Consider the following 23,114-nt stretch of genomic DNA (forward strand, 5'->3'; position numbering starts at 1 on the left):
CCCGCGGGGCCGCCCTCGCGGCGCGTGGGCAGGTGGGCGCCGCGCCTCGCTGCCCCGGGGAGCCCCTGCCGCCGCCCACCCCACCCCGCCCGCTGCGCAGCGCCTGCCCGGGCGCGTGGGGCCACCGGCGCCCACTCCCCGCCCCCCACCTCGCGCCGGGCGGCGGATCGGCCCCCGTGTTATGTAAACATAGAGTAAAAGGAAAAAGAAGTTCTTAAAGGGGCAGCTCTGTTTTTTTTCTTCTGGCTTCCTTCTCCAAACTTAGAGCGCGGGGTCCTCCGCCCACGCCGCTGCGCTCTCCAGCCTCAGAAGGCTGCGCAGAAGATCCCGAAAGCGCCTCGGTCGAGGTCCCCAAGACTACTTCATGTTTTGCCGAGTTTAGTTAAATATAGATAAAGGACTTCCTCTCTAGGTCTAAAAGCGTTTGGTTCCCGTTGCCACTGTGTCGCGTCATGCGTATGGAGGTGTCGCACGCACGCATCTGGGTGCCTCTTCTTCCATAGCTAAGCCCTCCAAAGCTGGAAGGCATCTGGAAGTCGGAGGGCTTTACTCATCAGTGCCGGATTGAAGGAAGTTTTGACCCCACTCCATTGTACGCGACGTAGCCGCCGTTTGTTCTCAGCAGAGCTCCACATGGTAGAAATAGAACGAGTAGAATGAGGTGTGTTTTGTTTGTTTGTTTGTTTTGTTTTTTGAGCCTTGTTTTGTTTTTAAATCCATATTCTGTCCACATTTCCCAGAGCTTCTTTCGTTCTCCTAAGGGGTTAAGAGGAAATTCCCTGCGTGGAATTTTGGGTAAATCAGTATTCCTTTAGTCCTATGATTTAATCAATACACCATGTTTACTTTTTATACCTTTCTAAATCGTTACTGTATTATTATGGCTCTAAAATATTTTAGAGTTATAATAGCTTCACTGGCTGCTGTTTTTCCTCATCCTGGATTTTATTGTTTCAAAGTTTATTAAGCACTCATAACATTCTAGAACATCTGCATATTATTGCCAGCCACTGCCTCTCAAGACCGTTAAATATTTAAAGAAATAAGTACTGCCATAGCTACCCTGTGTTTAACAGTGACTACTTGGCTATGACCCTAAGTAAAGGGCCAGGAACAAAGTAATTGCATCTGTAACTTTCCAGTCTGCTCAGCACCCTTTGTGTAACATTGTGTGACAGGCTATTATTACAGTGACAACGTGCTTCAGGTATTTTTATATGTTAGTAACTGATTTTTTTTTTAATTGGGGCTTGGGAAATAAAGAAGTTATTCTAAAGTAACGAAAGCCATACCGTTGGTAAACCAAAGCTAAAATTTTATTCAACGATTACCTTATTTCAGCTAATGCTAGCAATTGCGTTCTTCAACTCAATACAGCTAGTCTGTACATTTTACATATTCTGCATATGTTTGTGCATACAAAACTCACAGCTTTAACCAACCGGCTTTTACGGAAGGACTTTTTTTCTCATAGTGTCTTGGTGTGCTTTTCTGCCTGAACTGCTTGATTAATGTTGTCTCCATCTACTGTCTTCTCCTACTTATCATATAGATGTGTGATTAGCAAAGATCTATCAGACTTATGCAGCAATTACACAGTTCCCTGTTATTACAGTACCTGGCTCTGTCATCCTGACTTCTCTAGGCCTATTCTGTTTCTGCTGCTGTTCTCTAGGCTACAATTACCTCCTTCCTCCTTCTCTCTTGGCGTGCTGTGCTTTTGTGCGTTACATTACACTGTTCTGTCTCTATTTCCTCCTTGCTGTGCTCTGCATCTGCTCTTCAGAGAATGGAAACCCATATTTATTAACTTTCTACTAAGTCCCAAATACTAGACTGAGAGTTTCCCGTAGGATGCCCCAATGTTCGAAGGCCCTGCATTCTAGCTACCTGCCCACTCTGGCCCTGACTTCCCCAGGTGCGTCCCTCCCTCTCTACTCTTTCAGCATATCTTCAGGCGTGGTTACTGTGCTCAGTCAGGTCTGTCTTTACGGAGATCACTTGAAGTGCTGCTTCTGAGAGTTTTTGAACCAAGGGAGGCTTTTTATCCTAGGCAGCTCAGGGCTGCTCTATTAGTTTTATGAAACACTCTGGCCTCTAAAAGCCCCGACTGGGGATAGCAATCTATCAATCAGGGCAAAGAATGCATTCAGGGGCCAGGCAGGAACCCCAAATGAGCAAACTGTCTGAGAGGAGAATGACAAATTCGTGAGCCTGTGCCATCGAGAAGGGGCATCTGCCACCCATCTCTGGCCGACCGTTGCCATATGACAATGCCAGCTCATGGTTGCTAGATTTAATTTTTTAAGAGAAGCCAGAAATCCCTATCTCATGCCAAATTTCCCAGTTTTTAACTGTCCGTAACTCATTCAAGTGTGAAAAAAAAGTAGAGTATAGGCCCACACAAAACCATGTCTCTATTTTGCCCAAGGACCCAAATTTTCTTTCTCTGATTTCAAGGAAACACCCATGGGTAAAAGTAAAGGGACGTTTCTGAAGTGGGATCAGATGGCAGGGCTGGGAGGGTGGCAGGGTGGTGGAGAGTAAACTGGAGTATCTCAGAGCATTGGTGGCTTGTGTCCTGAATTATTTTGCTCTGACCTCCCCCCTTCTCTGCCCCTCCCGCACGAGTTGTTCACAACTTAAACCAATTAGAACATTACGCTCAGCATCCCCAGCTATACGAGGAATCTGATTGTAACATGAATTTATTCCTTCTTGAATGTAATTGTTTTAGTTAGTAGCTCCAGTCTGGTGGGACAATCTGGCTGTACCATCTGCCATCCTACTGAAAGCCAGGGTGGGTCTGGCTGACCAGGGTGCCAGGGTAGACCCCCACTCCCCGCTTGACTTTCCATTTATGTCCCACCTCCCCGCCCAAAAACCACTCTCCTGAAGAGAATGACCCACCCACAGCATCCCAAAGGGAGTTGATGCCATTTCTTGAGCTACCAGAGGCCATATGATTACTCCACAAATAAATTATGTAAAGCTTTCTCTTGATTTCTTCCCCTGTTAACGTCTACCTCTTTTAAGCTAGAATTAAATGATTTAGTGGGGAAAAAAAATTATGTTTGCCTTAATTATACCTTAAATAAAATCAGTTAAATAAGCTCCAATATTTCTAAAATTGAGAGTCTAATATTTGGTCATCCGACTTGCCACCTTACATGCTAATGTTTGCCAATACTAAAGAGTAAAAAGACACTTTCAGAAATATGTTTGGGTAGACTGATTAGGACGCTATATATATATGTATATATATTTGATGAAACCTTGGACTGCATTTGGTTTGTAAAATTTTATTTTTTTTATAATTGGAAGAGTCACATAAGCTCTTTGTCAACAATTTTGCAAACATGAAAACAAAATTTTTCTATCTTGTTTTAAATAACCCGTAATTTCATTACCCAGAAAACCACCCTACTTATCATTTTTGTATATTTCCTTCATTTTTTTCTTTTTAAATTTGGACATAGTTGTGACAGTACTGTGTACAATAACCCTTTGTGCAGTCTGTTATCCAACCTTTCTTTACCTGATGCTATCTTGTGAACAGTTTTCTCTTGCCATTAAAACTTCACAAATTTTTTTTGTGGTTTCATCATTTCTATCAAAATTTATTAACCTTTCCCTTCTTATGGAACGCTTGGAAAATTTATAATTTTTCTGTTACAAATAATAAACATATTTATGCTTGTTATGACTGCATGAGCACTCATTCCTACAAGTGACATTATTATATCAAAGGGCATAAATATTTTTTAGACTCTTTGATGCCTATTTCCAAAACGTTTTTTGAAACAGTTGTGCCTGCCAATTTACACTGTAACCAGCAGTGACTGAGAGAACCTGCCTCAGGGAACTCTCTAGAGCATTTTTGAATCCTTACTAATTTGACAGATGATAATTTTTTATTTTCATTGTTGTCATTGCTATTGTGAGGTACCTTCACTTTTTACACAGCGAAGAATTGGGTCACATGGAGCTTGGGGTCAATGAAACCGCAGGTGTTTGGCAGATGAACTGCTTTCAAGCAGGAGCCACCTTAACGGAACCTGTGCAGTTGATTTATTGAATCTAAGTGAACTATTAAATACATTTTCCAGCTATAGTTCCAATTTGTTAGTTCCAGACAATCCAGTGAATTCTTTTTATCTGCATTCTTTCACACATATTTTGGTTATGTTCATGGGGAATACATCCAGATGGTAGGCAATTCAAATAATGCAAGAAAGGAAAACAAAATGTCTTAATGCTACTTTTGTCCTACAGTTCTCCTCCCTAGTGGAAACTGCTGCTGTCAATTTTCCGTGCATTTTATCGGTGATATTCTGTATGCTTGCATGTGTGTGTGTGTACACAGTTTTTAAGAAAATACTACAAAAGGGTAGCACACTATATACACTACTCTTAACCTATTTTTTTCACTTAACAAGGAGCAGATGACTGAATGAAAAGGTGGCGCCACTTGTGCACAAGACCTGAAGGGCTGGCATTGCATACAGAGGGGACAGCAAATACAGATACTCCAAGGGCAGAGTGAGATTGGCATACATTAGAACTAGAAAGAAATCCATGTTTCCGGAGCTTTGTGAAAGAGCAGGAAAGGAGTAAAAGGTGAAATTGCAGAGGTGGTAGGAGGCAGGTCATATAAGGCTTGAGAGTAATGATGTAAAGGTTTGCTTCTCTTTGATATTGAAAGTCGCTGGAGAACTGGGTGGGGTTGTTGAAATTATTTAAAAATTCATCTAATAATTGTGCTTAATTATTAATTAATTAGATATCATGAACGATCATAAAATGCTTTGCTAAAATCAAGATAAAACTTTTAGGAGCTATATAATAAATGTTTTTTGAATAAACCATTTACTTATTCCTTTCTTATCCCAAGTCTAGAGTTCCCGTGAACAGTGCATGGAACCTGTAACAGTGAGATATTCCTAGAAGAGGATGTCCCTTCTTGCATTTACCGCTGAGAGAGGCGCTGAAAGAAAGAGGTTCAACTAAAGCACCAGACAGGCATTCACGAGACGGGAACCCTAAGAGAGCCGCAGAGAGACGGCTGGATTAGGAATCAGAGACCTCAGTTCTACATCCCTTAATCTCTTTATGCCTCAGTTAGCCCATCTGTGAAAAAGGAATGATGATTTCCTGCCTAAATATCTCACAAGGTTTTTGAAGAAATCAAATGAAATAATGAATGTCTCAGTCATTTGTGTACTGCAAAATATTAAAACATGCAGTATTATCATTTCAAATAAAACTGCAGGAAGAATACCCTGGCGGGGGGGCTGTAGAGATATTAAATGATAACAAATCAGTAAATGTGTGTTGAAGCCTTCCTGTATTTGCCATGTGCAGCCCTGTTATAACAATCCGTGTGATAAATACGTATTTAAGACTGATGATGGTTAAGGCACCATGATATATACCGCAAGTCATACGGCCATCAGTAAGACACAAGAAACACCAGGCACCAGTCACAGAGTCTAACGGTGGAGTTGAAAGTTTTGATCCCCAAATCAGGGAGGGAATGGGGCCCTGGATGGCAAACTCTGCACACTCTTTAGCTATCCTTCTCTTTGTGAAATGTTCCCGAGTAGCGCTGGACGTCAGCCTCTCAAGGAGAGATGTACCGAAAAGAGAACGCCTTCTAAACTGTGAAGGGCTATTCGATATTACGAAGGAGTACTGAAAGATTAGCTTACCTGAGGAAACTGGATCTAAAATGTTGATCTCCTATTTCAGCCATCTTCGACTAGCTTGTCAATGTTCCTTCTCCCTTAAATTATTCACTTTATTCATATCTTTTCATAATTCTTTCTAAAAACTCAACCATTGTTTTTGCACACGTGAAGCGACTGGGTTTGTTTAGCAGCAAGGTCAACCCAGGAAGCAGTGACCTGGTCTCCATTACCACGTGCTCGTTTAAACCGTCAAGGGCAAGCTCCCACCCTTGGCTCAGCACAGATGGCCCCGCCCTCCACGGTCAACAATTAAAGTGGAAAGGCAAACCAGATAACAGGTAAAAATTGTAAGTACTCCCCTAAGCTAAATAATAAGACAAAATGGCATTTTCATTCCTTTTGAAAGAGCATGTCAAGGTTGCAGCTTAATAGGGGAATTAAATACTTTAAGACCCACAAAATCAAAACTCTTAATTCCCAAAATATCTACCTGCCTGGTCAAAATTCAATTCCTATTAACCTTTCTCTTTGCTTGGTCACTGGTCAATTATATAAGGGGTCTTTCCCTTCTTGTTTTGTTTGGTCCTTCAGGGATCCAAGGTTGCTGTGATTGGCTAAAGTCGGCATGTCAGAAAGAGCAGCAGTTGACAAAAATCAAGCTGCAAATGTAGGCACAAAATACCTTAACAAAAAAATCCAAGACTTCATTTTAAGGAGATATTTGCTTATAACAGAAAAGAACCAAATTTATTTCCTCTATGAAATCATGCATATTTTATTAAACGCTGAACATTTTATTAACTGTCTTCTAGAGCCAGTCCGGCAGATGCTTAAAGCCAGAAAAAAATTAATGGTTTGAAAAAATCCAATCCTTTGCCCTCTCCCTTCTCTCGATGCATTTTAAAATTCATAATCTTTCTGGCATTTATCACAGACTTACCATATGTTTGGTACGATATAGCCTACTCAATAGAGAAATCTCTTGCATTCTACACTCTTATAATGAAGTCATACGGATATTAAGGTGAAATTTTCATAGCTCTAAATTTATCGTTCCATTCGCAGAGATTTTACTCAGCAACTTTTGAGGATAGTGATTGTATCTGTAATCTATCATGGCAAAACAAAACACCCCAAAATTTAGTGGCTTAAAATAACAACCATTTGTTTGTTTATGGTTCTGGGTGTTGGTAATTTGGGCTTAGTTCCACTGGGCTGTTCTGCTCCCTGTGTTTTTGGCCAGGCTCACTCATGCATTTACGGCCCCTTGGTCAGCAGCAGGCTAGCTGAGCCTCACTCAATGTTTAGACTTCAGTTGGGATGGCTAGCGGAGCTCAGATAGCTGGGCCAAAGTAGTTTCTTTCTCCATATGATGCTTCAACTTCAAGGCACCTACCTGATCTTGTTCACCAGTTCCAAAAGAGTGAGGAGTAAAGCTGAAAATCCAAGTTTGGTGCTATGGTGGTGGGATATTGGCACTGAGAATTAGGCTGCTGCTAAATAAAAATCTAAAACTTGTGCCTTTGGCTTCGGGTCTGGGCAATAGGAGGAGACTGTCATTGAAGCTAAAGTGTGGGTAACCTTAAACTTCCTTCCAAAGACAAAAAAAAAATGCAAACTTGGTTTCATTGTAGAACGTTATAAAGACCCAGTATCAGATAGGAACTAGTATTCTTTCCAACTGTGATCACCACACGACCTCCAGCAAGTCTCACTCTCTGTGCCTTATTCTTAAAGAGCAGTAGATAATAATAGCTTCAGTAATACTCATTGAGTGTTTATTATGTGATAGGGACTACTCTACATGCATTACACAAATTAGCACATTTAATCCTCATTATAACCGAATGAGATAGTGCATTCGTTTCTTAGCTGCTGAAACCAATGCCATGCAGTGAATTGGTTTAAGCATCAGGAATTTATTGATGCATGTTTCAGAGGCTGGAAGACTTCATTCTGCCCAGGGCTGGTACCATCTCATTGGCCATCAATCTTTAGGGTTCCTTGGATTTTCTGTCACACAGCAATGCACCTGGTGACATCTTTTCTTTTTTCTTCTGGGTTCCATTGACTTCTAGCTTCTGGCTGCTCCCTGTGGCTTCTCTTTCTGTCCAATTCCCTTTGCTTATGAGGACTTCAGCCATATTGGATTAAGACCCACCTTCTTTCAGTTTGGGCACACCTTAACTAGTAACATTTTCAAGGTCCTATTTGAGCAAATAGGCTCACACCTACAGGACCAGAGGTTTCCTGGGGGACATGAGTCAATCCCCAACAAGCAGGTACTGCTATCATCACCCCCAATATATAAAGAAACTGAGGCATAAAGAGCTTAAGTACCCTAACAAAGAGGGCACAGCTAGTAAGCAGTGGTGATGGAAAACATCTTTTTCCAGAATCCGTGCTTCTTAACCATACGCTATGCTGCCTCTCAGTTTTGTTTTTGTCATTAGAGGAATGGTGGCTTTACAGAAAAATCATGCATAAAATACAGGGTTCTCATATATTACCCTATTATTAACACCTTGTATTAGTATGGTACACTTGTTATAATTCATAAAAGAGCATTTTATACTTTCATTAGGGGTTATTTGTTTGTTTTCATTTATACCCATTGCCAATTTTGTCTGAATGTCCTTTTGTATGTCTATCCTGGTCAGCAATTTTTGTCATATATATGTTTCCATCATGGAAGACCACTTAGCTAACTGGATTAAGTCCCTGCCCCAAAGAAAACGTGCTGGGCCCAAGATGCGTATTCACAACGTACTGTGCAGGACAAATATTACCAGGGCTGGACGACCCTCCAGGAAGAGCTTCAAAGGTCTTGAGGCCATCTGAGGCCCCCACCCCTCTCCCTATGCATGCAAGAGAGCAGTTACCCTCCCGAAGGAGCCAGTGATTAGAGTCTCATTAGCTCCTTACTGCTCTGCTGCCTCAGTGCCACGCTTACAGCACACACACACACACACACACTCTCTCTCTCTCTCTTTCATCCCACTCAGGGTGGGAGAAAGATTCCTCACAGTCACAGAGAAAATGACACAGCCAGCCTTCCCCTGGGGCACGTCAGCCCTGCCTCTTAGAATGACCACGGCACCCTGGGTCACTGCAAGCTTGCTCCAACCTCTCAGTCCCTTTCCAACTCCTCAAAGCTGAGGACAGGAGTCCATGGCTTTGCCAAGACACCACTGCTTGTCCAGGAACCTGCCAGGCATCCGAATTATCCCCCCAATCTGCTCTCAAGAGACCCTGGACTGGAGTGGTTCAGTCACCTCCTGGCAACATACATCTGTCCTCCCTCGGACAGGGGGTGTGTCCGGTATCCGTCCTCTTTGCCTACATCAGCATGGGTGAGGGAGAATTCCAAGTGCACCGCGCTGGAAAAGAAAGCTCACATGCAAATGCTTTGTACCTCTGCTAACCCCAAGTTTGCTCAAACTTCCTTATTGCAAGGACCAATGTCAGTGTCATGAAGAGCGAATTATCAGGTTTCATTGCCTAATGTAAGTTGGCAGCATCTAACCTTATACGTGAACCCTGAATAACATGAGTGAACTTAGGCTTTTTGAGTTATAAGAATTAGAGAGCTTACTCGTGCCACTTTAAGAAAAGAGAGGTTGTGTGATAAATCTTCACATGGGTTAAAAGTGAAACTGGGACAGCCCTAGGGCCCCGTGAGCTGTCCCTCTCTCAAAAGGTGCTAGCTTTCTAATGTGTTGCTGCTTTTCTCTTTCTCTCTCCATGGTTGGTCTTACTCTGCTGACTCATGCTCTCTTTCCTCTTTGACTTTTGCAGGGCACATTGGAAATCAAGTCCCTCTATGTCAGAATTGTTTAGCTTCTGCTCCAAGTAGTAATTCCAAAGTTAATTCTCTTGGCATTTCTTAGTTCACATTCCTAAGAGAGTGAATTTGATCGGTTCAGCACATTTTTATTTTTTTTGCATGTCACGCCAGGGATTGCAGGCCAGATTGGAGCTGGGTGTGCTCTCCAAGTCCATTCAACAGTGATGGTGAGGAAGAGTCACCGGGCAGAAAACACGGCTTCAAGGCTGACTGGCTCTCTCTCTTTTTCTTTCTTACTCTCTCTCTCTCTCTCTCTCCCTATTTCACTTTTTCTCTCTCTCTCTCCAGTAGAGATTGCCTTACTATAAGCTGTTGCGGGCCGGCAGGCACTTTAAACATGTCCAATGTATGTGGGATGTTTGGGGCAGAACTGAAGCAATATTTTGGCAATGGTATTAAAACTATCAACTTTACACAGTTACATTAAAATAAAAATAAGAATAATTTTTAAATAATATGGAAAATAATTTTTTAGTCAGTGAGTCTTCATTTTCCCTTTAAGGTATCCTACTATCCATATTTTTCCAAAGTTAACTCTTCAGAAAATTCACATATTACTTTTTTGAAGAAAGCAGATTTTTAAATAAGCAAATTATCAAATATTCAACACTACTTATAACCTCTTTCATCTTTTTAAATTTCAAAAGTATTCTCAGCTTTTTCGACCTTATCGCTGAAGTTTGATTTCCACTCTCTCCAGCCTCACTTTAATTTAGAAGCAAATAATCATTTCAAATGAAACTACCAGAAGCAATAAAAAATGTTTGAAAGATTTACCTTTGTTGTTTGGCCTCATAAGACCTACAAGAGTCAATTTTCACAAAATTATCCTCTAGGGATAATTTGTGGGAGAAGCATAGCATATTTGGGGATAAAGATAGATTTTAGCAATAAAAAGTGAAATACGACTAGGTACAAAGAATGAAAATGAATTTTCAACATTTTTATTTTAAATGATCCCATGACTATCTGATCAAATTATCTCCTACTTCCAAAAGTGGACTTCCTTGTTGATGTTTTTTAAGATTCTTATTCCAACAAGGTGTCAAAAAGGTGAAGAGGCAGCCAACTCAATGAGAAAAAGTATTTGGAAACCACATATTAGATAAGGGTTTGGTATCCAGTATATATAAAGAAATCCTAAAACTCAACGACAAAAGAACAAACAACCCAACTCTAAAATGGACAAAAGATATGAATAGAGATTTTTCCAAAAAGGAAATACAAATGAATAAAAAGCACATGAAAAGATGTTTATCTTCATTAGCTACTAAGGAAATGCAAATCAAAACCACAGTGAGATAGCATCTCACCCCTATTAAAATGGCTACCATTAAACGAACAAGAAATTTAAAATGTTCAAGAGGATGTAGAGAAATTGAAACACTTATCCACTGCTGGTGGGGATATATAACGGTACAGCCACTGTGTGTGACAGTTTGGCGTTTCCTCAGAAAACTAAATATTGAGCTACCCTACAAACTGGCAATTCCATTGCTTGGAACATACCCAGAAGATCTGAATGCAGTAACAGAAACAGACATTTGCACACTGATGTTCCTAGAAGCATTATTCACAGTGGTCAAAAGATAGAAACAACCCAAGTGTCCATCAATAGATGAGTGACTAAACAAAATGTTATTTAAAAAAAAGATTCTTGTTCTAGATATGGCCATCCTTTCCTCATCAATAGATGAGTGACTAAACAAAATGTTATTTAAAAAAAAGATTCTTGTTCTAGATATGGCCATCCTTTCCTCTTGCCCACGCACCCTTCTCTGAGAACTTTTCCTGCGTATTGTCCATAGCAGTGGACCTCAAAGTCACATGACCCATCCCACTGGCCAGAATTGATTAGGTCAAAAGGGCAAGTGACTGAAGCTGGGTCAATCAAGTGCTCTCTCCCAGAAATTTTGGAACTTGAAATCTAGAGACTGAGTCAATCTGACATTTTAGGACCAAGAGTCATAAGATTGAATAGAATTAGGACTAGAATTGGCTTTATGGCAATCCAAAGCTAAACGTAGGCTGAAGTTATGGAAAAGCAGAGACTAAAAGGCCTGTGGAAGAATCCAGTTTTCAGGAAGCATGGAGCAGAATTGCAAAGAGAAGTAAAGACGATATACTGAGGGAAACCGAGAGAAATGATCTGCCAGAAGATGTTTGAGTGTCCCCAAGTCCCTGGCTGAATGACTAGATCCACTGGATGTCTTCATGTTCTTATAACAAATTCCTCTTTACTTCAACCAATCTGAGTGTTCCCTCTCCTTATAACAAGAGTAAGATGATTCTATTCCTGTATGCATATTTTTATTCTGGATGAATTGCCTCATAAGACAGAAAGGGGTGGCCTCCATCCCTTCCTACACTCTGAAGAAAATTGCAAACCAGCACACCAAAGTACGCATATCTTAAATATTTGCGGAGAACAGCGGTTTCATCCAGGATGGGATTTGATGAGTAATATCTGTGACCAATATGGAACCTAATAGAAAAGCTTTTCCTAATAAAATGATGCTTCAGTCATTGAATTTATGCAGCAAATTATATTGAGTGCCCACAATAAGTCCTAGGCATGGTGAACAGCCCTGGAATCTTCAAGGAGATTAAGTGAATTATAAGTAAGGTTCCCAGTGGGACAAAGAGTAAATCACAGTTATGATATAATTTGCTTCCTATGGTTCCAATAGCCCAGTGGATGCTAAGGATGGTTTAAAATGGAGAATTTGGAGCTGGAGTATTGGGGCGGGGGTGTGAGTCAAATGGGCAAGGACACTTAAAATAATTCAACCCTTTCTTCCTTGAGTTTCTCTGACAAGGGTTACAGGTTTAAACAAAGTCCTGTCAGCAATGTCTGAGACAATTCTGGGCAAGTCAACAGATGTCTGTTAAATATCTACTATGTGCTAAGGGCACTGAATAGGCACTGGACATACATTAAGATGAAAAGGTCTTGGCTCCTTGTCAAGAAGCTTTTGCTCTGGAAAGTGAACTAAGACAAAGTCATCCAAATGGCTTTTGTACCCTAATAAGAGATATCATTCACTCACCAGTTTATATTGATTCATTTGTTTGTACTGATGCCTGGATATTGTGTTGCTAGATTCTGTAGCTGCCAAAGACCTTTGTGACTCTCCCTAACCTCCCAACACTCGTTAAAATTCTATCCCATTAAGCACAGATGACTCCAAACACTGTTAGCACAGTTGTAACAATATTAATATTGTATTATATAGGATAATATTAATATAGTCAAATATCTTTATAATAATAAAGTATAATATCAATAGTATTAATAGCTGAAAACCTCTGTTTGCTTTGTGGACAAAGTACAAGAATGTCCACGAAGTCCTAGCCCTGGGAAGCATGTCAATCTTTCAGCAATAATGTATTTGTGCCATGTCGTCATCGAAGCAAAGGGCAAATAGTACCACTGCCCCTGATCACAGGTCATGAGCAATTTAAAACATCAGTGTTAGCACAAAAAGCAAGTCAGAAGAAGATTTGACTCTTTGCGGGCTATCTGGCACACAGTCATCGAAGCTGTCAGTCTCATTTAAGGAGTAAAGAAGAGTATATACGTATCTTTGGATTTCAAAATCAAATTGCCTCTTTCTTCTATGGCAGTTGAAGGAATTCTTCCCTGAATTGGTTAAGGACCCTAGCACAAGTGGGATTGGAGACTTAAAGAAAGAAACACAAGATCAGAGGAATATTTAGAAAGCATCTTGCAGATAATCCTAAAGCTCTTCATAATCATAAAGTTATGGTTGAGTGCCTATCAAATTATAGCTAAAGACCAAGGAAAACACAGACCTTTTTCAGGTTTTCTTCAGAACTTTTTTTCAGAAGTTACTGCTCCCTTAATGGTCTGTTAGGGCAAAGAATACATTCTTGAAAATGTCAGGTATTCAAGAAGTCATACTCTTAGGCAGAAAAAAAAAATCTTTCAGAATTCAGGCTTAATGCTCAAAATAAAAGTCATAATCTGGGTCCAGCAGAAATTTACAAAGGCGAACACAAATGTTGCAATACTAGTCCTCAAGGTTCCACACTAACACCCAGGGATTTTAGTCATTTGAATCATTCAGCTATGCCCTCCAAATGCTACATCATCAAAAAGCAAGACTCCATTGAATTCTGACATGGGAACTCCTGAGAGGAGGTAGAGGGTAGCCATGGAAAAATCACATAGACTGAAGTCAGACTGATTTGGCTTTGGACCTCAGGGCCACCATTTGCCAGCTCTGTGACTTTGGGCAAGTTACTTAAAACCTATGAACCTCAATTTTCTTTCCTGTAAAATGAAAATAATACATACCTCATTGAGAATTGCTGTGAGAATTAAGAGAAGAGGTAACACGTGGCACCTAATGTCTCACCTTTGGTGGGCAAACGATAAACTCAGTCCTCCTTCTCTAGTATTTTCCAGAAAGAAATGTTACATTATAGTTTGCGTTTCCTGTTCCTTGGAGAGACAATACAGAAGAGGGGTTAAAGTACATAGCAAATGGAGTCAAATTGCCTGGGTGCAAAGCCCTGTTTTATTGCTTTCCAGCTGTAACTTTGGGCTAGTTCCTTACCCTCCTTATACTCCAGTTTCCACTGAGGATGAACAGAATTAATGTAGGTAACACACTTGGGCAGTGTCTGAGAGAAGATCTAGTTAATATTATTACTACTATAGTTGTAATAATATTGTTGTTATGTCTGCCCTATGTAAAATATATAGCCCTTCAGGGAGCTTATTCCAAATTAAGCTTTTTTTCTCTGTCAACTCATTCATGTCTTGATTAATGTGCACTTTGAACTGCTTGGGTATTATTTAATCCCTTCCCATGACAGATTGCATTTTTCCAAAGATGACGGCAACAAGTGCTCCCCTCTTACATGCTTTCCTGGAGGTGATACCCGCTCCTCTGGAATCTGGGTGGATTTTTGACTGCTCTGACCAATGTGAAGTGTGGCGGTAGTGATCCTGTGGGTCATACAGGCAATCCAGCGTCCTCCGTGTTTCCGCCGCATTTGCACTTTTACATAGGAACCCTGAGGAAGCCAAGGCACATGGAGAGGCCCCAAGTAGGTGCTCCAGTTAGGTCCTAACTCTCCAGATCGCTGCAGCCCAGGTGCCAGATGTAAGCGTGAAGGGGCCCTCAGCTATTTCCTTCCCCCAGTTCATGAGTCACCCTCAGCTTTTTTTGTTTTTGTTTTTTCCTCTGCATGGGCAGGCTCCGGGAATCGAACCCACGGTCTCCAGTATGGCAGACGAGAACTCTACCACTGAGCCACGGTGGCCTGCCTCCCCCTGCCTCAGCTTTTGAGCCTTCCCAGCTGAGCGCTCAGACACCATAGAACAGAAACAGCGCTTCCCTCCTGTGCTGTGTCCACATTCCTGACCCACAGAATCCACGGGCACATTAAAATGATTGTTGACTCAAGCCACCATACTTTGGAATAGTTTGTTATACAATGATAGTAACCAGAATACTTTCCTCAAGGAGAAAGGGCCATTATTTTAAACTTCTGGGGTTAACATGTGAAAAAAAAAAAGTAGTTTTTTTTTTAGGAGCAGAAAATATGGCCCTCTTCACGATAATTAATGGAAGTGACTTGAAAAATAGACGTTTTTTTAATTTTACTTTTTCTTTTATGAGTTGATGACCAGGCCCTGGAACTGGAGTTGAAATATTACACGCCAAAAGGGTGTACATGGTTTTCTTCCTCTAACACATGAGCGGTTATTTCTCTAGAATGAGAGTTCCTAAGAAGGATTTCTGTTTGTTTGTTTGTTTTTGTAAAGGAGCCATCAAAATCTCTCTGGTGTTTCCCAACGCTGAAATAGGAATCATTTAGAAGTGTTCAAATTATTCAATTATTTTTCAGCATTTGTAAAAACTAGTGGCCTCAGATTCAGAGTAATTCATGGCAACTTATTGAAGTGGTGAAAGGGTCTCTACCAACTAGCATATATTTGAATTCCTGTTAGCAAGCTGCGCAGCTCTCAACACAGTACCACCATTGAGAGGCCCGTCTTACATTCCCAAAATTGTAATTCTTGTAGGGAGGTGAACATAAAGCCCCGGCCTGCTGTGTGTTAAATAAGGACATGGAATCCCGGTTCTTAAAGAAGCTTTCCTGAGAACAACCATCTGTCTTGCTTGTTTGTTTTTCTTTTCTTTTCGGGCTATCCTGATTTCAAACCAGAAGTTCTAGTAAAAACGGGCCGAAAACATTTCCATGTTGTCAGCTTCCACCACCGTCCTGCAGGTGATCCCTTCTGTCCGATTGATGGGTCGGAGAGGCTGCTCTCGTGGAGTAAGACAAAGGGGTTAAGAGTGCTGAGCACTGACAAAACTCTCCTTGTCCCCTGGTCTGAAAATCCCCCTTCTTACTTCTTAGGTCTTTGGGCCCTTCTTCCTTTTTTTTTTTTTGCACGGATGCTCTTCCCTGAACTGTGCAAATAGCTTGCATCAGATAAGCACCCCCTCCCCGCCCCCCAGCCCTGGAACTGTCGCTTGTAGCATGAGCTTTGCAGTAGAGACATCTCTACCCACTAGCTACTTTGGATAAGTTAAATTCTCTGATCACCAGTTTCTTAAGCTTAAAAGTGGAGATAACACATCTTCCTCATAAGATTCTTGTGGATTTAAATGAAACAATGCATCTTAAGCACCTAGGACAATGCAGAGAACAGTTAGCTGAATGTTAGCATAACTGAATGAGAGAACTTAACTGAATGCTCACAGCCTATTGTATTCTTAGAATAAGTGAATGTAAGTCCTAGATATTAGAACAGGGAAGGCCTTAAGACCCCGGGTCCTTCCTTAGATGCCTTTTGGGTAAAAGTTCTTCTAGTGGTGCAAGGAATAGACAGTGACGAAGCCAATAAATATACCCCCAGAGATTTTCTAAGGCCCTGTGCATGGACTTTGCAAAGGTCAGACCTCTAAAGGATTGTGGATTACTGGTCGAAAAGGTGCTACGTTGTTAGTTGCTGCTTCCAGGAGGATTAGCTGTAAGAAAGTGTGGGCTAGTGGATAGATTGCATCCATCTACAGTCTCAAGAGTATCTTATGCATCCTTACTTTCTGTTCATCACCGCGAAGAGCTCCCCCTGATAGTATAGCATATTAATTATGTACAGATCCATCCTGCCTGCCTTGGGAGTTGGCAACCTGATTCAAATGTACAGTCGTTCTTTAGGCCAGCCCTCAGATGCAGATGGCGCAGTGTGCCAAGGGCAGCAGCACTGAAGTAATTCCCTGGGGCACACACAGCAGCAGCCAGCAGAGCCCTGGGCAGGAATGGAAGGAAGGTGAGGTTTGTCTTTAATTTCACATTTCCCTTTTCTCCCCGTCTCCCTCAATGCCCGGACAGAATGGTCTACTGCTATCAGAATCCTCAACATAACCACCCACTGGTTCTCCAAGTTCATCTCCCCTCCTCCCAGATGTCCCAAGCTCCAAGATGCCTTTCCTTCAGTTCTCGGCAGAGCAACGCTCATCATTCTTTGCATACATTTGTTATCTGCTTAGACCAACACAGTAAACCGTGAACATCCAACACATCTGTTCTAGTTTGCCAGCTACCGGAGGGCAGTATACCAGAAACGGAACAGCTTTTAAGAAAGGGAATTTAGTAAGTTGCTAGCTTATAAAAATGTCCAAATTAGGGCACCAACAAGAGGTTACCTTCATTCAAGAAAGGCCTAAGAAGTTCAGGGTTTCTCTCTCAACTGGAAAGGCACATGGTGAACATGGCGATGTCTGCTAACTTTCTCTCCAGGCTTCTTGTTTCATGGAGCTCCCCCAGGGGCATTTATCTCCAAAGGTCTCTGGCTGCTTGGGCTTTTGTGGTTCTCATGGCTCACATGGTGTCTAAGTTTTTCCTAATGCTTCCTCTTGTAAAGGACTCCAGTAAACTAATCAAGACTACCTGGAACGGGTGGAGTCACATCTCCCTCTAATCAAAAGTTAATACCCACAATTGGGCATGACACATCTCCATGGAGATAATCTAATAAAAAAGATTCCAACCTACATTATTGAATAGGGATTAAAAGAAAGGGTTGATCCCACAAAACTGGAACAGGATTAAGACCTGTTTTTTCAAGGACACCTAATCTTCTCAAACCAACACAAGGTCTAAGCCTCCCCGGGATTTAGAAATCCAGTGTCATGGGTTGGATTGTGGCCCCAAAAGATATGCCCAAGTCCTATTCCCAGGACCTGTGAAAGGGACCCTATGTGCAAAAGGTGTCTTTGCAGATATACTGAGGTTGACAATCTTGAAATGAGCTCATCCTGAGTTAAACAGCTGAGCCCTGACCCAAGGACAAGTGTCCTTACAAAGAGGAAAAGACACAGAGAGAAGAGGAGAAACACAGAGGGAAGACAGTCATGCAAAGATGGAGTCAGAGATTGAATTGATGAACCCGGAGATTGGGGTGAGGCAGCCAGGAGCCTAGGAGTACCAGAAGGTGAAAAAGACAAGAGAAGAGTCTTCCCTAGAGCCTTCGAGAGAGTGCGGCCCTGCCAACACCTTGACTTCAGATTGCTGGCCTCTAGAACTGGGAGAGGATAAATTTCTGTTGTTTTCAGCTATCCAGTTTATAGCAGGAAATTTGTTACAGTAGCCCTAGGAAACGGGTACTTCCAGCAAACCCAACCACTGCAATCCCAGGGGCTTTTCTGGGTGCAGAGCACTTTCCCAGGCATTATTTCGGTGACTCTTCACAAGGGAGGCAGAAGTAGTAGGCACCCGATCCTGCCTTGACGGTGATGAACCTGCAGTTCAGAAAGTTTCAGTAACTTGTCCCCATCACAAACCTAGAACTCGAACAAAAGTTCACTGTCTCTCCAATCTGCCCACCTCCTTAAGGGATTATTGTGTTTGGTTTTATTTTTAAAGAAAAGCCTAGGATCCCAAATGCATCACTTAATAAATGTTTCCCTAGTTCCTTCTGCTTCTCTCCCTCTGCCACTTTTGTCCCCAGAGCTCAAGGCATCTAAGTCCCATCATTCATGCCTTGGCTGGCACAAAAGAATCCAGCCTTGTCCAGGCTCAACCCGCACCATGCCTAACCACCCCCACCCCCTAATTTGTGAATGACACTGTAGCAGTGTATTTAATTCCATTACTGCCATCTGTACTTAAGCATGCTTTTAATTAAATGATATTATCAAATTTTGGCCACAGTTCCCTATCCTCCAATTTTCAGTAGTAATTATGCCTCCAGGTATATATTTCAATATGTTTCAGAAACGGTTTCTTTCTGGTGGATCTACTGAGTTCCCCCTTAAATTTCCCTTAGCAATCAGGGGCTGAAGGACACACTCTTGTAACTTACAGAGACTCCTGCAGCTAAGATATCGGCAGCAACCCATCATTTTTTCCTTCTTGTGCTCGTTCTCTTTTACCTATTTTTGGAAATTCTCAAATATCCCAGCATCTTTGTAAGGCTGAGAGGTGTGCTGAAGCTGGCACACATTTAGTGAGTGGCTTCCCTGTATAGCACAGTACTCCAGTTGCTATAAAAATAAACCAGAGAGTCTAACTCTGGATTCTTATGTCTCATATATTCGAATTTCAGTGATCTGAAATACAGAGACGAAAAATTATATCATTATCCATGAGAGAGAAATTTGGCTCTATAAACGGATAAAGCAGTCATGTAAAGACAGGGGAAGTTATCACTTACACTTTATTTTTACCAGACTTGTGCAAACTTCATTTGTAGTGAAAACTTAGTTTTGGGCAAGTCTAGCTGCACTGAAACTTAATGGAATTGGGGAAAAAGATGGAAGGGAGGTGGTTACAACATAGTAACGACGTGCATTTTTCTAATGCCCAAGATGACAAACTGCTTTGGTTTTACTAATATTTTATCACATAAATAGAATTCACTTGGAGATTGTCCAAGACTGAGGCTATAAAGCCTGAGGGGGAGTGCAGGTGAGGCTATAGACCAAAATGTGGACTAAAATTCAAAGAAGGAAAAATAAGCACTGAGTGTTGAAAGAGAAATTGCTGGATTGCTCTATTTCGGATTGTCTTTCTTTTGAGCCAAGCTGTCTTAGTTTTTCTTGAAAAGGAAATTGAAAATCAATCCAGTACACATACCACGCTTTAGCTTTTGTTATTGTAAGAGCACGTGTTCCATTTAAAACTGGTGTTTCTGAGAAGAAAGCCACTGAGAAATGGTAAATGGAATGAGGCGGGGGGAGAGAAGAGAAGAGAAACAAGAGGGTATAAAAGGTCTAGGTTCTTAAAAAACTTTAAAATAGTATTTTCCCTTTAACCCATGACATCTAGGAAAACCTACATGTAAGAAAACACATGAATAAATCATTCCTGAGTTAAATTACAAATCAGCTTACAGTATTTGAAAGGGAAATCGATTTGCATGAGAACAGTAAGAGAGGACTCATACATTTACTTCACAGTGATTTGCTCCTTTGCATTTAAAATCACTTAGTTTATGGTTTTGGCCTTTTTTTTTCCATTGGAGAAGTTATATGTTTACTGAAAAACCATGGAGAAAATACAGATTCCCATATACCCCCTATTATTAACACCTTGCATGAGTGCGGTATCTTTGTTACAACTGATGAAAGGATATTATTATAGTTGTACTATTAACTGTAGTCCGTGGTTTACATTAGGGTTACCTGTTTGCATTGTACAGTTGTATGGCTTTTTAAATTTTTGTTCTAGGAACATATATAGAACCTAAATTTTCCCTTTGTGTGTGTGTAGTTTTTTGTTTGTCTGTTTTTAAATGCAGTTTTATTGAGATACATTCATACACCATACAAACCACCCAAAAGTCTACAATCACTGGCTCACAGTATCATCACATAGTTGTACATGCACCCCATGATCAATTTTAGAACATTTTCATTATTTCAGAAGGGAAATAAGAAAAAAGAGAATCCAAATCCTGCTATACCACTATACCACTTATTCCCTACCACCCCCCCCCATCCCCGTTTCAATTTGCTAAAGCTGCTAGAATGCAATATACCAGAAATGGAAAGGCCTTTATAAGGGGAATTTATTAAGTTGCAAGTTTACAGTTCTAAGGCCATGAAAGCATCCAAATCAAGGCACCAATAAGAGGTTACCTTCACTCAAGAAAGGCTGATGCATCCAGAACACTTTCGTCAGCTTAGAAGACATGTGGCTGGCATCTGCTGGGGTCTTTGGCATCTGGACACCTCTGTCAGCCGGGAAGTCACGTCTTCTCTAGCCAAAGCTAGAGACGATTGCTAGCTTTCTCTACCAGCTTTTTCAAATGACTTCCCCAGGAACATTTTCTTTCTCATCTCCGAAGGTCTCTGGCTATGTGGGCTCTGAAACTTTTTCCAAAATGGTTCCCTCTTAAAAGACTCCGATAAGCAACCCCACCTTGAATTGATGGAGACACGTTTCCATGGAAACCATCTAATCAAAGGGTCCCACCCAATTGTCACAGCTCCATGGAAACAGCTTAATAAAAAAAGATCCTATGCAACAATATTGAAAAGGACCAAAGAAAATGGCTTTTCTGGGGTACACAACAGTCTCAAACTACATTATTGATCCATAGTATTGGTGTGGTACGTTTCTTACTGTGATGAAGGAATATTAAAATATGACTATTAACTACAGTCCATGGCTGGGAATAATACTTTTAAATCACAACCAAATATATGACTCACTGCTGTTAATTATGTTCACAATGTTGTGCTACCATCACTGCCATCTGTTCCTAAAACGTTTCCATCACCCCAAATAGAAACTCTGCACAATTGAAGTCTTAACTCCCCATTGCCTACCCTCACCCTGGCCTCTTGTAACTTGTATTCTAGAGTTTTCCTCTATGAGTTTGCTTATTCTAATTATTTCATATTCATGATATCATAAAATATTTGTCCTTTTGTGTCTGACTTATTTCACTTAACATAGTATCTTCAAGATTCATTCATGTTATCACATGTATCAGAATTTTATTTCCTTTTAGGGGTGAATAATATTCCATTGTGTGTATATACTACATTTTGTTTATCTAGTCATGGGTTGGTGGACCTATGGGCTGCTTCCACCTCTGGGCAATTATGAATAATGCTGCTATAAACATCAGTGTGCAAATAATTGTTTGAGTCTCTATTTTCAATTCTTTTGGATATTTAGTGGGATTGTGGGATGATACGGTATTTCTATGCTTAACATACTGTGCAACTGCCAAACTGTCTTCCGCAGCATCTGCATCACTTTACGTTCCCACCAGCAATGAATGAGCTTTCCTATTTCTGTACAACCTCTCCGCACTTCCAATTTTCCATTTTTTTGTTAATAGCCATTCTAATAGGTGTGAAACGGTATCTCACTGTGGTTTTGATTTACATTTCCCTAATGGCTAATGATGTTGAGCATCTTTTCATGTGTTTTTTTTTGTAATTTACATACCTTCTTTGACTATTCAAGTCTTTTGCCCATCTTTTGATTGGGTTGCTTGCCCCTTTGTTGTTGAGTTGAAGTATTTTTTATATGTTCTGGATATTAAACCCTTATCAAACATGGTTTCCAAATATTTCCTCCTATTGTGTAGATTGTTTCATTTTCTTGATAAAATCCATTGATGCAGAAAAATTTTTAATTTTAATGAGGTCCTATTCATCTATTTTTTTCTTTTGTTGTTCATACTTTGGGTGTAGAGTCTAAGAAACCATTGCCAAATGAAAAATCCTGAAGATACTTTCCTATGTTTTTTTCTAGGAATTTAATAGTTCTGGTTCTTATATTTATATCTTTGATCCATTTTGAGATTTTATATATATATATACATATATATATAATATATGTGGTATAAGATAGGGTTCCACCTTCATTCTTTTGAAGGGGGACATCTGGTTTTCCCAGCACCGTTTGTGGAAGAGACTCTTCTTTTGTAAGTGAGTGAACTGGGTGCTCTTGTCAAAAATCAATTGTTCATGGATGTGAAGGTTTATTTCTGAACTCCCAAGTTCATTCCTTTGTGCTATATGTCTAAACTTATGCCAGTACCATACTGCTTACCTACTGTGGCTGTATCCTAGGTTTTATATTTGGGAATTGTGAGGCATCCAACTTCATTCTCTTTCAAGATAAGTTTGGCTGCTCTTTTCTTTTTGTATGCTCTATGATGGTGGTCACATTTCATTCTTTTTCCATGTAACTATCCCATTATTGCAGCACTGTTTGTTGAAATTTTTTTTGGCTACTCTTTTAAATATGATGATTGGCGATTTCATTTCTGCAAAGATGGCTATTGAAATTTTGATTTGGATTGTGTTGAACCAGTAAATTTCTTTAGGTCCAATTGACATCTACACCTTATTTATCTTCCAATCCATGAACACAGAATGTCCTTCCATTTATATAGGTCTTCTTTGACTTTTTAAGCAATGTTTTCTAGCTTTTTGTGTACAAATCCTTTGCACCCTTGGTTTGATTTATTCCTACATATTTGATTCTTTTTGTTGCTATTATAGATGGAATTTATTTATTGATTTCCTCTTCAGATTGTACATTACTAGTGTGAAGAAACCCTACTG

The 23,114-nt window shown here is 40.6% G+C and overlaps 1 long non-coding RNA gene across 1 annotated transcript; it reads left to right on the top strand.

Annotated features, from left to right (window-relative positions):
- The first annotated feature begins 155 nt into the window (after positions 1 to 155).
- LOC143651780 (uncharacterized) lies at positions 156 to 5,328 on the top strand. The gene is made up of 2 exons (XR_013160212.1): positions 156 to 661; positions 4,895 to 5,328. It is a non-coding gene; the product is annotated as an uncharacterized LOC143651780 (long non-coding RNA).
- Positions 5,329 to 23,114: the final 17,786 nt, after the last annotated feature.

This window comes from Tamandua tetradactyla, chromosome 12, assembly GCF_023851605.1.
Source record: "Tamandua tetradactyla isolate mTamTet1 chromosome 12, mTamTet1.pri, whole genome shotgun sequence".
NCBI lineage: Eukaryota > Metazoa > Chordata > Mammalia > Pilosa > Myrmecophagidae > Tamandua > Tamandua tetradactyla.